This window comes from Diuraphis noxia, unplaced genomic scaffold (assembly GCF_037042655.1).
Source record: "Diuraphis noxia isolate RWA-SAM2 unplaced genomic scaffold, SU_Dnox_SAM2 contig0001, whole genome shotgun sequence".
Lineage (NCBI taxonomy): Eukaryota > Metazoa > Arthropoda > Insecta > Hemiptera > Aphididae > Diuraphis > Diuraphis noxia.
Window position 1 is genome coordinate 106,388,687 of NW_028301711.1, and position 15,191 is coordinate 106,403,877.

At 27.7% G+C, this 15,191-nt stretch overlaps 1 protein-coding gene across 1 annotated transcript in view; it reads left to right on the forward strand.

Moving 5' to 3' along the window:
* Positions 1-15,191, forward strand: part of LOC107171115 (E3 ubiquitin-protein ligase MARCHF3-like) — a 38,328-nt gene that overhangs the window by 9,663 nt on the left and 13,474 nt on the right. The gene's annotated exons all lie outside the window — the stretch shown is intronic.

Sequence of the window (15,191 nt, forward strand, 5' to 3'; positions counted from 1 at the left end):
AGGCGGCGGGCAAATTTAGTCAGAAGAACCCGAAATTCAAGGATTCTAATTAATTAATTAATTACTGGCAATGGAGGGATTTACTTCTTATACGCTCCTGGTGGTACAGGAAAAAATTTTTAATTACTTTAATATTGGCGACAATTCGTTCAAAAAATTAAATTGTTCTAAACCTTGCTTTGTCAATCATCAGGCATTGCAGCAAATTTGTTTGAAGGCAATCGAACAACAGATCCCATTCAGCTCTAAAATTTCCATTGAATATACAGAGCAACGAAAATCTAACTTGCAACATTTCCAAAAATTCGGCAATGGCAAATGTTTTGCAACAATTTAAGCCAATGGTGTGGGACGAATGTACGATGGTGCATAAAATATCTTTAGAGGCTTTAGATAGAACCTTAAAAAATCTACGAAACAACCAAAACAAATTTGATGGCGCAATGATTTTACTATCAAGTGATTTTCACCAAACATTGCCAGTGGTTCCACATTCAATGAGAGCTGATGAACTGAATGCGTGTTTAAAGTTCTCCAATTGTGGAAACATCGCTAGATATTACATTTAAGCAAGAATATGCGTTTCATGTAGAAAAATTATCAATCTATAGACATATATTATCTAAACAACTCATTGATATTGGTAATGGCAATTTTTCTATATATGTAATGACTGGCTGTATCACCTTTCCTAAAAGTTTATATCAATTAACACAATCAAAAGCTGAACTCATTCAAAAAGTGATTACAAATGTTACTCAAAATTACTGCTTACATGATTGGTTGAGCGAATGAGCTACACTGGCTCCCAAAAACACTGATGTAAATTAATTAAATTTTAAAATTCAAGATGAAATTCCTGACGAGATGAGGACTTATAAATAATTTGATACGGTAACTAATGAAGATGATGTTGTGAAATATCCACCGGAATTTTTAAATTCAATTGATTTTCCTGGATTGCCGCCTCACAACCTTCAATTAAAGGTTGGATCTGTATTTATAATGTTGCGAAATATTAACCAACCACAACTTTGTAACGGAACACTATAAGCAATAAAAAAAAAATACCGACTAACGTAATAGAAGTAGTCATATTGAAAGGAAAGTATAAAGGAGAATACCTTTTGATACCACGCATCAAATAATATCAAATAATCAAATAACCTCAAATAATTAAATAAAAAATAATGTGTACCATAAAGTACTACAGTGAAAATAAAACTTAATTCAGACTAAGTAAAAATAAAATGAAATATTATAAGAAGGTATCATAATAACCAAAAAACAAACAAAAGAAAAAAGCACAAGTTAATTATAAATTTGATTTAAATTTTATCACATTAGGGCTGTAATATTTTGATTTACACCATTGCCTAATTAAAGTAAAGAATAATTTAAAGTGTTCTATTTAATTAATCTAATTAATAAATCACAATCGTTAGTATGTTTAATGAGAAATTCATATAGAAATAAAATAAATAAAAATGGATTTCTATCTGTTAATCCTTTATGCATTTCAATTCCAATTGGTGGACCGATTGCGACGAAATTTGATATAATTATAATTGCACTATTTATCCAAGCGTGATTATTGGAAAAACGTAAAAATTATGTATTTATAATAAAGCATTTAAATAAAGGATAAACAGACATCATATACATAAATTATATTATATATATATATATATATGTTTGTCCTATATACATTCTTAAACAGCTGGACCGATTGTGACAAAATTTGGTACATAATTTTATTAGACATATGGGCAGAATATAGGTTAAGTTAGAGAGTGATACTTATGCTTAAATATCATTCAATTTAATGTTTAAATTGTTAAAATTATATTGATAAAACGAAGAAAATTACATAATGATGTACGAAATTGAATATCGCTGTATGATTATAATATTTTATAACCACTATCTATCATTATGTATAAAAATATACTGCGAGAATCATCACATGAAATTAATTTAACACACAGTATGAACCATATAAGATGTAGGATTTTTAACGGGCTACGAAGTGCACGGGTTCAGCTATTTTATAATATTTTAAATACATAATAATATATTGTTAAAGTAAAATATTGTCAATTATAAATTATAATTCTTTAATTTTTCTAGCTTTTTTGGATTCAAAGTTACTTATAATATCTTCATAATCTAGTTGTTCTGAAAGTTCTTTTTGTATACAAATTGTAGCAAGTCTAGTAAGTCTTTGTTGTGACATGGTACTTCGTAAATATGTTTTAATAATTTTTAATTTAGAGAATGTTCAATCTGCTCCAGCGGACGTAATCGAAATTATTAACATAATTCGAAGTGCAATATTCAAGTTGGGAAATGTGTACATTTTTTAATTTCAGATAGTACTTGAAGTGGTGTAGTATTTTTATCAATCAAATGGCGGAAAATTAATATTTCTTCATATAAATCATAACTATTTAAATCTTTTATGTCATTCTCTGACAAACGCATTTCCAAATCTTTGCATAAAATTTCTAAATCGGGAACATGACAAAGTTTCTTAACATCATACAAAAATCCAAAAACTTCATTAAATGTATTGGTTTGATCGAATCACTTTGTTATTGAATTTATTGCACCATATTATACTATAACCAAGAAGTAATTGCAATTAAATACATCTGCTAGGTTTTGTATGACGTCATCGGCTCCTTCGTATTCAAACATTGTTTTTCTTTATCGATGTATTTTAAAGACTGATTCAATTTTTAACTTGTTTGCTAAATCGCTTGCATCTTTTTTGGTCGCATCAAAACCATTATTCCTGTACTCGGTTAAAAATATTTGGAGAGCTTTAAGTAACTTTGTAGATGTATCTAAATTAATTTGTGGATTTTGAAGTGATTTACTAACAATATTTACTTCATTCAAAACGCTATACCAAATACAAAAACTAATTAAAAAATCATTAGTACACATTTCTGTAGATAATGAATTCGTTTCACTATATCATGGCTAAGTTAATAGTTGATTCATTAATTTCGTCAAAAGCATCTATGATTTCCTTAACCTAAAACCTAATCGTTTCAACCAGGGGCGGAGTGGGAACTAATTTCGGGTCTGGAAATAATATTTTACCTGCCCATTAGCTCATCGGCTGATTGTTTCAGGGGCTAACCTACCGATAGACTTGAAAAAAAAATATTACTGATCTATCAAATAACTAAATAAAAATAACAAATACAGTATACACATTTTGTTTTAATATTTTCATTAAATAATTACAAATACATAAAAAATATGATATACATACAAATATGATTAAGGGTATTTTAATTTTTAATATACCTATATATAACTTATGTGAGTAATTTAGAAAGTAGTTTTGATTTTTCACCAACTTTATTTATTATAATATCATTATCTAAACTATACAGAATTTGTTTTTCAATCACCATCAACATGAATGACCCCAAATGTTCGGTTGTCATTGAATTTCTCAACCTGTTTTTTAAATATTTTAATGTAGAAAATGACCGTTCACAGGCCACTCGTGTTACTGGCAAAGTTAGTAAATATTGATAAGCAATAGATAATGTAGAGTAAGCATTCGAGTAAAGATTGTACTTAATTAATGCATTATAACAACAAATACTACAGTTTTTTACATGTCTTACATTTGATTCTACTGTATTATTGCCTGCAGCTTGATCTATTTTAAATAAAAACTAAATTTATATAAGCACTAGACAATTTTTATTAAAAACAATAATTTACCTTCAAGTACTGTATATGAACAAGTAGGCAAGTCAGTATCGACAGCATCAGTTTTAACACATTTTTCATTTGATTCTACTGTATTATTGCCTGCAGCTTGATTAATAATAAAAACAAAACTTACACGAGCCCTTAACAGTTTTTTTTAAAGTAATAATTTACCCTCAAGTGTTGTATATGAATCAGTAAGCAGTTCAGTGTCAGTTTTATTAATACTAAATATTTAACCATTAGAAAAATATTAACTAGGTACTTACCGGCTGGTCCGGCTGTACGAAATAACGAAATAATCTTTGTGCAATCTTGAGCAGACTTGAGAAGTAATTTTTTTTTTTTATCACGTTATTTTTCTGCTCCTCCTTTTCTTTTTTCCAACGTGAGTGAATTGTTCATGATGAGAAAATTAAATTGTAAAAAGGTAGAGTCAAATGGGGTAATTGTAAATAAATTTTGTTACTTTTTAATATTTTTTTTATTTTCTAAATTATAATTAACAATACATTTTCTTTCTCATCAAAACCATTCATAAACATATCCTAGGCTTATAAAATTTCCTACACAAGACCAGAATATTAAATCACTTAAGAAAAAAAAATAATTTACATATGCCCCATTCATTTACATTTGCCCCATTTATTTGGGGTAAATGTAAACAATGATTTCACGTTATAAGAGTGAAATAGAATCTGGATCTGGGGCATATGTAAACAACCTGTACTACCTTTTATTTAACGTTTTGATAGACCCAATACACACAAATTTACATTAGCCCCAAATATTATACTTTGACGTTCATACCTTCATGTTATTAATATGAAATACATTAAAAATGATTGGTTAATTTTTTATGATTATTATTTACAAATGCCCCGATTTACAATTACCCCATTTGACCCTAAATCGTTTTGTAGAGAAAAAACCAAAACGACTAATAAGGAAAAACGGGCGAAAACAGCGGTTTTAATCATTTAGAATATTGTGATAATTCTGTTTTTAGTTTTTTCTAAATTAGTTTATATTATTGTAACAACTGATATTGTTATAATGTACTAATGTACATTGTACACAGTTACGACTTACAAAATATACTATTCAATTCTATAATTAGAATTTAAAACTGATGCGATAGATAAGAACAGTTCGTGCAGTCGTGTGTACGAGGAAGTGGAAATACTTGCTTGACAATAATATTATTATCGTCATTCGATATTTAATAATATATAATGTTCTAATGTTGGTATTACTCTTATTAGTATAATTCATATAATATCATATTAATATTAAATTGATATATTAACGTCATCACGTAATACTTTCAGATTATGTATAATAAGATTTATTTGTAATAAGGGTCATTCAAAATTATTTTAAATTTTGAACAATTGAGCACTAATTATACAAATTACAAATATTATTATTTGATGTTTGAATATTTTTTTTTCAATTGTTGTGGCAGGTCCAGCCCATCTGATATCCGCGAGTACCGGCCCATCTGGAAAATTCCAGATTTCCAGATGGGTCACTCCGCCCCTGGTTTCAACACTTGAGCAGTGACTCTCCCACTTGGTTCTGACTACTTTAGTAGAATAATAAATATTTATAAAATCTATGAGGAATTCTTTAATTGTAGGATTTGTAATTTCATCGTTTAAACATATATCTACAATATTCTTATAACTAAAGAAAGTTGCTATTGGCGACTTATGTCTGGCTTTGGGGCAGTAAAAATGCTTCGATTTTTGACTTCAGTACCTCGTTCGATCAGAAAGTGAATCTAGTTGGTACTTTGTGAGGTTAAAAGTAAAAAAATTCTCAATACTTTTCTAAATAATCGAGAAAAATAAACTAAAAATTAAGGCAAACACGGGAAATTTTACGCACACTCATTTTTCGACAAAACCGATTTTGATTTTTGATGTAACGTTAAAACAAAAGGCTCATCATATATTTTTACAATAGAAATTGAAAAATAAAAGAAATGCTTAGTCACAATTTTTTTTTATAAGCATTTAAAGTTCAAATTTTAACTTAATACGTAAAAATTACGGCAATGTTAAAATTATCTTAGATAGAAATTCATAAAAGTTTTTCTTTTTAATTCTAAGATTTGAAAATTTAATACAAGGTCCTAATATATTTTTACAATAGCAGTTGCAAAATAAAAGGAATACATAGTCACAATTTTTTTTTTAAGCATTCAAAGTTTGAGTTTTGACAACATATTATGTAAAAATCACGAAAATCCATAAATTATTTTGTGCTAGAAATTCATAAAAAATTTTCTTTTATATCTAAGATTTAAAAATTTAATACATGGCTCCTATAATATTTTTACAATAGCAATTGAAAAATAAAAGAAATGCGTAGTTACAATTTTTTTTACAAGCATTCAAAGTTTGAATTTTGACAACATGTGTAAAAATCACGAAAATCACGAAAATGCGCAAATTATTTTAAACTAGAAATTCATAAAAATTTTCTTTTTAAATCTAAGATTTGAAAATTTTTAATAATCTATAATATATTCTTGACAGATAAACCGTCTTCGCTCAGAATCGTTTTTGGTATACAATGATATTATATCATTGGATTCAAATTTAATTCCATCCATTACAGTAACCCACTTGTAACCTACTGTACAGCAGAGCGACATCACGACTTACCCGCCTTTTTTAAATTTTTTTTTCGTTGGCCATTATCTCAATTAACTCATTTTGTATATCATACCCTAGATAATGAGTATGAATTTTATGATTTATTATTCTTTTCAAATGTTCACAAATGAAAGGGTCAAATTTGGCAAACATTTCTATCAGACCTAAAAATTTTCCATTATTAGGTTGGTAAAGAACGTCCGTGGAACATCTAAATACGTCATTATGCTTAGTCAAAAAATTTATTTCCGCTATAATACGATTTAAGTCTTCTATCCAATGATTTTTTTTTTTTTGTATGATTATCTGATGGGCCTTATCAATGGTCTCTAATTTTCCTAATTTTAGCCTCAATTCTGACCAATCAATTGCAACTTTTATGTGTGTTTGTGAAATTTCATGCGATTTCAATCTTTAGTATGTTTATGTTTCCAGTCCCTTAAACCAACAGTAACCAAAGAACTAATATGTAGATGCATTTCACGATTAGGAAAAAGTTAACAACAAAAAAAATAGGCGCGATCACACGAAACACTATATACTAGCCTCTGACGATCACTAAACTCACCATTAGTTAATTTCCTAGAATAGAAACTATTGGAAAATTGTCTTTCCGTTTTATCAATTAAACTAATAGGATATTTTATATTAATTTTTCTTTTTGGTCCAAGTTTGACTAAATCAACTCTTATACTATATTATTATATTATTGTACTTATACAATCTGGCCAGTTATAAGGATCTGTTAAGTCGATGATTTTAAAAGGATTTAAAATAGTTGTTGGATTTAAATTATGCGATATTGACTCTTAACTTTTTTCACTCGAAGGTGGTAAAACAATATCTACATTTACATTAAAAACATTTTCTATACCTAATGGTTTGTGGTTTAGATTAGTCTTATTTATTTGATATTTGTTCATTATTAGAATTAGAAGTACTACTAGACCGTGGTAATTGAAGAAATCGCGACATTGACATGTTTTTTATGCATTTTTTTTTTGTTTTTACATTTTTTTTTTTTTTTTTTTTTGGTGCTCGGGAGAATAGAAATGAAATTTATCACAATCGTGACAGTCCATAGTAGATTAAATAAATAACTAAAAATATAAAAATAATGCAATTATTTTACTGATAGCTAAATGTCCATTATTCATATAATTATAATATATGAACATCTGCACAAGAAAGTTACAAAGAACTATTAATCAGTAGTGATAGTATTATTATCTTATCAGTATAATAAGAAGGGCTATGATGTATATGCAAATATCCATATTTTTTTTTATTAAAAATGTGCAATAAAAGTATGCTAAAATATACCACATATGTAAATATTATGAAATACATTTTTGAAAAATACTTGATATTTTCATATATACTTCAATAGCCTTTAAAATTAGATATTAGGAAAATTAAATAAATGTAATTAATCTACAAAGATTCATTACGTATTAAGTAGAGAATTGATATAACAAATATTACTTAAATTATTTAAATATAAAGTTTTTATGGTTTTTATACTCAATTTTCATTGACTTTATCTCATTAAAAATGTATGGTTGTACTTATGGTAACACTATTTCATTCAAAATACTAAAACATTATATTTTAAACCTATTTAACGAAAATAATCTGGTAGAAATCAACTTAAATTTATTGTGGTACTTGAGTATTTAGGGTAATATGTTGTGAGTGTGTGTTGGGTAATATTTAGACACATGATCAAAAATTAACTTTATTTTTGATTTCATTCAAGTGGGAGCATTATAAATAACGGGGCCCCAAAATCGCGAAGCCCGAGGTATGTGCCCGCATTTAAATATAAATAAATGGACTGCGCTTAGAGAGAGAAATTATGAAACCATTGACCTATAATAGGTCAATGCATGAAACCGATATTGAATGAGAGAGATAAAAACAGTTGGGGGCAATCATGGAGGAAATAATTTAACACTTATATTATGGTATTACCATAATATAAGGTATATGATATTACCATGGTATTATAAACCATTATATCACTATCGAGATTAAAAATAACACTATCTAGGTATATTATATATAGCCGTGATCAGTGATTACTGCAACCGATTGCAATTTGCAACGTCCTGCATCCAACTCAAGCATAACTAATTGACACTTCAGGCTTCGACTAATTCAACAAGTTTTTTCATTTATAATTTATTTATTTACATTAGATATATTTATTGTATATTATAACATTTTAAACTACAATATCACCTTAAAATGAAGACTTATTCTATTAAAGGTTGTAAAACTACCATTAAAGATCAAGGTATTAAAATGCATGGATGAGTAGATATCAGATATTATATTATCAGTTAAATAATTTATGATTTATGTACTCTTTATATATAATATTACTTAACTATGATATTAATTTAGCATATCTAAAGGGAATATTGGTGATCAATGGGTCCATCAAATTTTAATAATATAACATCTGTGATAATATATTGAATACATTTCATTGACCACTGTATCAAATATCAACAATTATTATCAGTAATACCTACTACAATCTATAAATTACAATAATTTCATGGCATAAATGAAATATAATATTATTTCTTTCATGATTGCCCCTAACTATATCCATCTCTCTCACACAATGTACATTTTAGATTCTGATTGTCGAAGGGTGAGGAAAGCGAAGTCCATTTATTAATATGTCTATGCGTGCCCCGCTCGTCCCGATGCTTGTTCCGGCGGTGCCCGTGATTCATACTTATTTACAGAGCCTGATTTACCAAATATATGGACCAGGACAAAATAAAAAAATTGGGCCATAATATGTATTATATTACATAGTTAGTGTTAGTCACCGGTGGGCCCATTGGCGACATTGGACCCAGGACAAATGACTATTTTGTCCGTGCGAAATTATGGCCCTGCTTATTTATCTGATGTATTGGGGCTTTTATAACTTTCACCAGGTACCTATTAATAATTGGCTTTGTAACTCATATATTATTCTCAAAGCAGTTCCATTTGTTGATACCATCAATCTAATACAGAAAAAAAAATTGTAATAATATTATTATCCTATAACTGTTTAAGATTTTTAACAAATTAGCCATTTATTTATTTATCATAAACTATTTTATATAAAATAATTAGACAAACAATTCATTTAACTTAAGCATAATAATTTTAATATACATTAATACTAGAAAGACATGTGTAGTTTATCATATATCCTGTATCTTGTATAAAAAATAATTAAAATGGTGTATATTGTAACGTCACAGTATTACCACAACAATAACTATAGAGATACATCAGGTTTATTTATAATGGGTTTATAGAAAATATAAAATTCATAATTATTATACAGTTAAAATTTTGTCTTTCATTGAAGTATATAAACTTCATATAAACTCAATGATAAAAAAGAGAGTAAGTGGATGTCACTCTACTGTACATTAGGGGGTTACTCTGACTAGGGTAGGTTAAATTTGAATGCAACGGTAGGTATCATTGTATACGAAAAACGATTCTGAACGGAGATGATTTGTCAGTCTAGGATATATTATATTTAAATATTGTCATATATTCTATTTTGAAACAAATATTTTATTTTTTAATTAGGACGCATTTTGCATAAGGTTAGTCAATTTTTCCAAAAACATTACATGTAGTTATCATAATTCATAATACCTTATATTATCATAGATATACAATATACATATACCTGGTTTGATGATAAATCATTATATCGTTATCATTATACGTGATTTCATAAAAATTTAAAACTCATACGCACATAACATTTTTCCTATAATGATGCTTCGAGTTTCCTCTATAGCTACTTGAAGGAAAACTCAGTGTTGTATTTTTAATCCTTAGTTATAAACAAAAAATATTTTATGATTTTTCAACTTCAAAATTACTTGCAAATTTTCGCGTTTTCGACAGATTTCGTAAAAATTTGAAGTATAAACGGTTATAAAAAAAAAATTGTGACTAACGATTTTTAATTTTTTTTAGCTACAATAAGAACAACTCATAAGGAACCTTATATTAAACTTTCAAGTTTTTTTGATCATCCAAAATTTTTTTATCGTCACTTCAAAAAAAAAAATTTTCAGAAAAATCGAAAATTTCAGTGGTCTATAAATAACTCAAATAAAGTCAACATTTTTGAAAATTAAACTTTTTATAGATAACACTAACATAAACATTTGTTGAAAATTTCAAGTATATACAGTGATTAGTTGTTGAATTACAACCATATAAAAAAATCGATTTTTTTGAAAACTGTTAGAAAATGTTTATTTTTAACCTGTATAATGCATCAAGGATATTCACTTTTAAATCGGAAAACACCCCCAAAGTTTGAAATTGAAGCATTATTTCGACGAGTTATGCTGTACACAGACACACACAAAAAAAAAAAAAACACATCATTGTAAAATCAATACATTCATCACTTCGTTCAGAATCTATAAATAAAGACAAATACAATAGATGCATAAATATCAAATAAACAGAAAAAAAATAATAAACTATATAAAACAAATAACCACTAATAATAAAATAAATTTGTGAAAGTACATAGGTGTGTCTATTATCTTTAATCTGTTTATACCTAAATAGTAAATTTAACTATATATAATGTTTTTCAACAAAGATAACTTATTTTTATGGATCAGAAATTTAACAAAATATTAGTTGTCATCGTATTGGCTTAATAGTATTTAAATAATAATTATATTGATGATCTTTTGTTTATTGTAATTAAATAATTCACCAATTTTTTAGAGTTGATAGTTAATATTTTATTAAAAAATGCTGAATATTATTTAAAAAATATTCAATTGATAGATTAAAAATAATACTCCTGAAAAATGTATAATTTTAATGTATATATTTAAATGTAAAATAGATATTTTTACTATTAATGATATAAAAGATATTTAAATAAAGAAAATAAAAAATAAATTTATGATAAAATTTAAAAAAAATTTAGAAAAATAGTGAATAAACGATGATATAGAAGTATAAATTATATTATTACGAGTATATCTAAAAACTACATATAATATACATTAAACATTGACTGTAATCAATTAATGTTTTTAACTATAAGATATATTATTAAAATGTTTATCTCATGTAGAATAACTTTGGACTGATTACCAAATACTATTGTAAAATATTCACCATTAATGTTCACTTCACTATTTGACTTGTCTATACCCTAAATTTAATATAACAATTAAAACAATATTTATTATTTAATCTAAAGTCATGAAGGTATTTAAATATTTTAATAATTATTAGTATAACATACACTATTATATGAATCAACTTCATTAGTTTTATCTATAACATAGGATGGATTACTTTGATTCACCTATTCTTAAAAACATTGTACAATAAAACATAATATAAATATTTTTATTTAAAAATACAGTTAAGTCATATAATAAATCATAAGTAAATGGGTATAATTTTTAAAAATAAAAGTTTATTCATAAAACTTTATAATTTTTTAGGAATTTTAAATACACAACTCCATAAAATATAATAATTATTAATGAAGTTGGTAAATGGAAAAACTATTTATTACACATCCCAACAAACAAACATATTTATTTTGTTGTCTGTAATTTTTTTACTGATTAAGACTATGTTTGGTGTGCTGATTTCAATTACGTAATTAGTTTTTTTCAATCAGTTCTATTTATTGATATTTGTGATGACTAAATATATCTTTGCAAGTGGGTATAGTAAGTATTGGACTAAAGCTGGTTACACTCATAAATAAATAAATAATCGCACCAAATAGAACGTGGGTATTTTGATGTTTATATTCAAACGGAAATACATAGACGCGTTCTGTCGCGAGTGTACGCGATAAATCGCTCCGGCTTAATTTTAGCACGTTTGGTCGCGATTGAACTCTAAAATTAAACTGTGTTTTCCAAATATTTATATACACACCGTTTCTATCTGTTTTTCGTTATCGCAAAGATAAACTGTTGACTATATATTTTCAATACGTTATAAAATATATAAAAATAGATTGATATATATTAAACGTAGGTGATAAACGAAACGTGAGCGAATCAATTTAATCGCTTTTAATTTAATTTTAATCTGTGTGTAGTGTAACGAGCCCTTCTAGGATTGTCAAGAAGTTGAATGGAATAATCAACACTTGATGTTTTTTGAATAATATTTTATTTATTACAAGTCCAATAATTAATAATATTGAAAAAATGACTAAGTTCAATTAATTTATTTAATGGTAATAACGAAATGTGACTTCTAGTGTGTTCAGCTTCCAGTCGCTAGTTGTTGGTAAGTTCGTCTGACTATCGTACGGTCTACGAGTCCTCTTGTAGAGAAATCCCTAGTCCCTACTCCAGTGGTCATATCTATGTTACGTAACTCCCATGGTCATATATGGTGCGTGTGATCGTGGCGTGTGGCTACACGCGACACTTAACCGGATGTCCCTTACACAAAACATTATAACACGATCTCCGTTTACATAAAACACACAATTCCTGCGTGACCTACTTAAAAGAATATTTATATGAGTAGTGAAATATATAGTGTCATATGAATTATTACTATTATTACTATTATTAGCACTACGCCGCTGCTCTTCAGCATTATTATTATGATATTACTACCAGGGACTCATAAGTAAATATAGATAAAGTCACAGCTCGTTACAGTAGCCTGTGTACGTGAAGTAGTATTTCGTTTGTTTTTCTACATCTTTCCTCTTTTGTCAGTGTCTCATTTTACTATTTCGACTGTTCTAAGTTCTGTGTATAGCAATTAATGAAATTTAATAATGGCATCTAGTCGAAGAAGTCGTGTCAATCATCCAAATGTGTTTTGCTACGTGTGTGCTGAGTACACTCTTAAAGAGAACAAGAAGACCATTTCTGATTTTTTAAAAGAGCTTATTTTGTGTACTTTGGTGTTGGACTTGGTGATCAAGACAAAGTTTGTGCTCCGCATATTGTATGTAAAACTTGTACAGAGCACTTACGGCAATGGATTAATGGGAAGAGAAGGAGTCTAAAATTTGGTATCCCAATGGTTTGGAGAGAACCTATAAAAAATATTGATGACTGTTATTTTTGTATTGTAAATATTACTGGTATAAATCGAAACAACCGAAGTAAGTGGAAATATCCTGATTTGGCTTCTGCAAGACGACCTGTTCCTCACTTAGACGAAATTCCTATTCCAACGTTCCATCAACTTCCAGAAATCCCTGAGGATGAATTTTGCAATTTCGATGTTTCTGATGCAGACCTTGGGAGTGATAGTGATTATGAGGGAGCATCGTCAAGTCCTCAGCGTTTCAATCAAAACGAGTTAAGTGACTTAATTAGAGAACTGTGTCTCTCAAAAGAAGCGTCTGAGTTATTAGATTATAGATTAAATGATAAAAATCTATTAAAAAGTGGAACAAAAATTACATTTTACCATACTAGAGAAAAGGATTTGTTATCTTTTTTGTCTCATGAAAACGATCTTGTGTTTTGTAAATATGTTAATGGACTTTTACTAAAAATGGGTCTTCCTGAATATTTCCCAATTGATGGGTGACTGTTTATTGACAGTTCTAAGTGTAGTTTGAAGTGTGTACTTTTACACAATGGCAATAGATATAGGTCAATACCCATTGCTCACACAACCAAAATGAAAGAAGAGAATAATAATATAGCTTTGGTTTTAGAGAAGATTAAGTTTGACGAACGCCAGTGGTTCATTTGTGTGGACTTGAAAATGGTTAACTTTCTTCTTGGCCAACAAGGAGGGTACACAAAATATTCTTGTTACTTGTGGTTATGGGATAGTAGAGCTAAACAAGAACACTGGATAAGAAAAAAAGTGGCCTACAAGAGAAAACATGATTGGTGGAGAAAGTAATATTATTTGTGAACCCTTAGTTGGATGAGAAAAAATAATTTTGCCGCCACTGCATATAAAGATAGGAATGATGAAACATTTCACGAAAGCCCTTGATTATGATAGTCCTTGTTTTGCATACATAGCACAAAAAAATGCGTGGTGTAAGTTCTGAAAAACTGAAAGCAGGAATTTTGGATGGACCTCAAATTAGATAGCTTATTAACGATTCTCATTTTGTCGACTCTTTGAACGAGAAAGAAGGAAAAGCGTGGGTGGCATTTATTCTAGTTGTCGATAACTTTCTGGGCAATAAAAAGCAGAAAACTACGTTGAATTAGTTGAAACAGTGCTTAAAAGCTTTAAGGATCTTGGTTGTAATATGAGCATAAAGGTTACACAGCCATTTAGACAGATTTCCTGAAAATCTTGGTGATTTCAGTGAGGAACAAGGTGAGAGGTTAACCAGGACTTATAAATAATGGAAGACCGATACCAAGAGGCAGATGGGATAATCATATTATGGCTAATTACTGTTGAAATCTGCAAAGGAACGATGTGAACAAAGTAAATTCAAGAGTTTCCATCAAAAGAAGTTTTAAAAGTACAACAAAATAATTTTTCCTTTTATTTATATTTGACTAATAAATTAATTGTTTTATTAGTTAAATTTACTGAAAAATCTTAGAAAATGTATGAGTAATTATTTTTTTTTTATTTTAAAATTTTGAAGTATACTTCACCTAATTTACGTACCTAGTTAGTAACATATATTATAATAATCATGGTATGCCATATCCCTCAAACAAGAAGTGATTATCAAAAATAGACATAATATTTAATTTCAGCACTTAAAATACATATAAAATCCATTTTAAA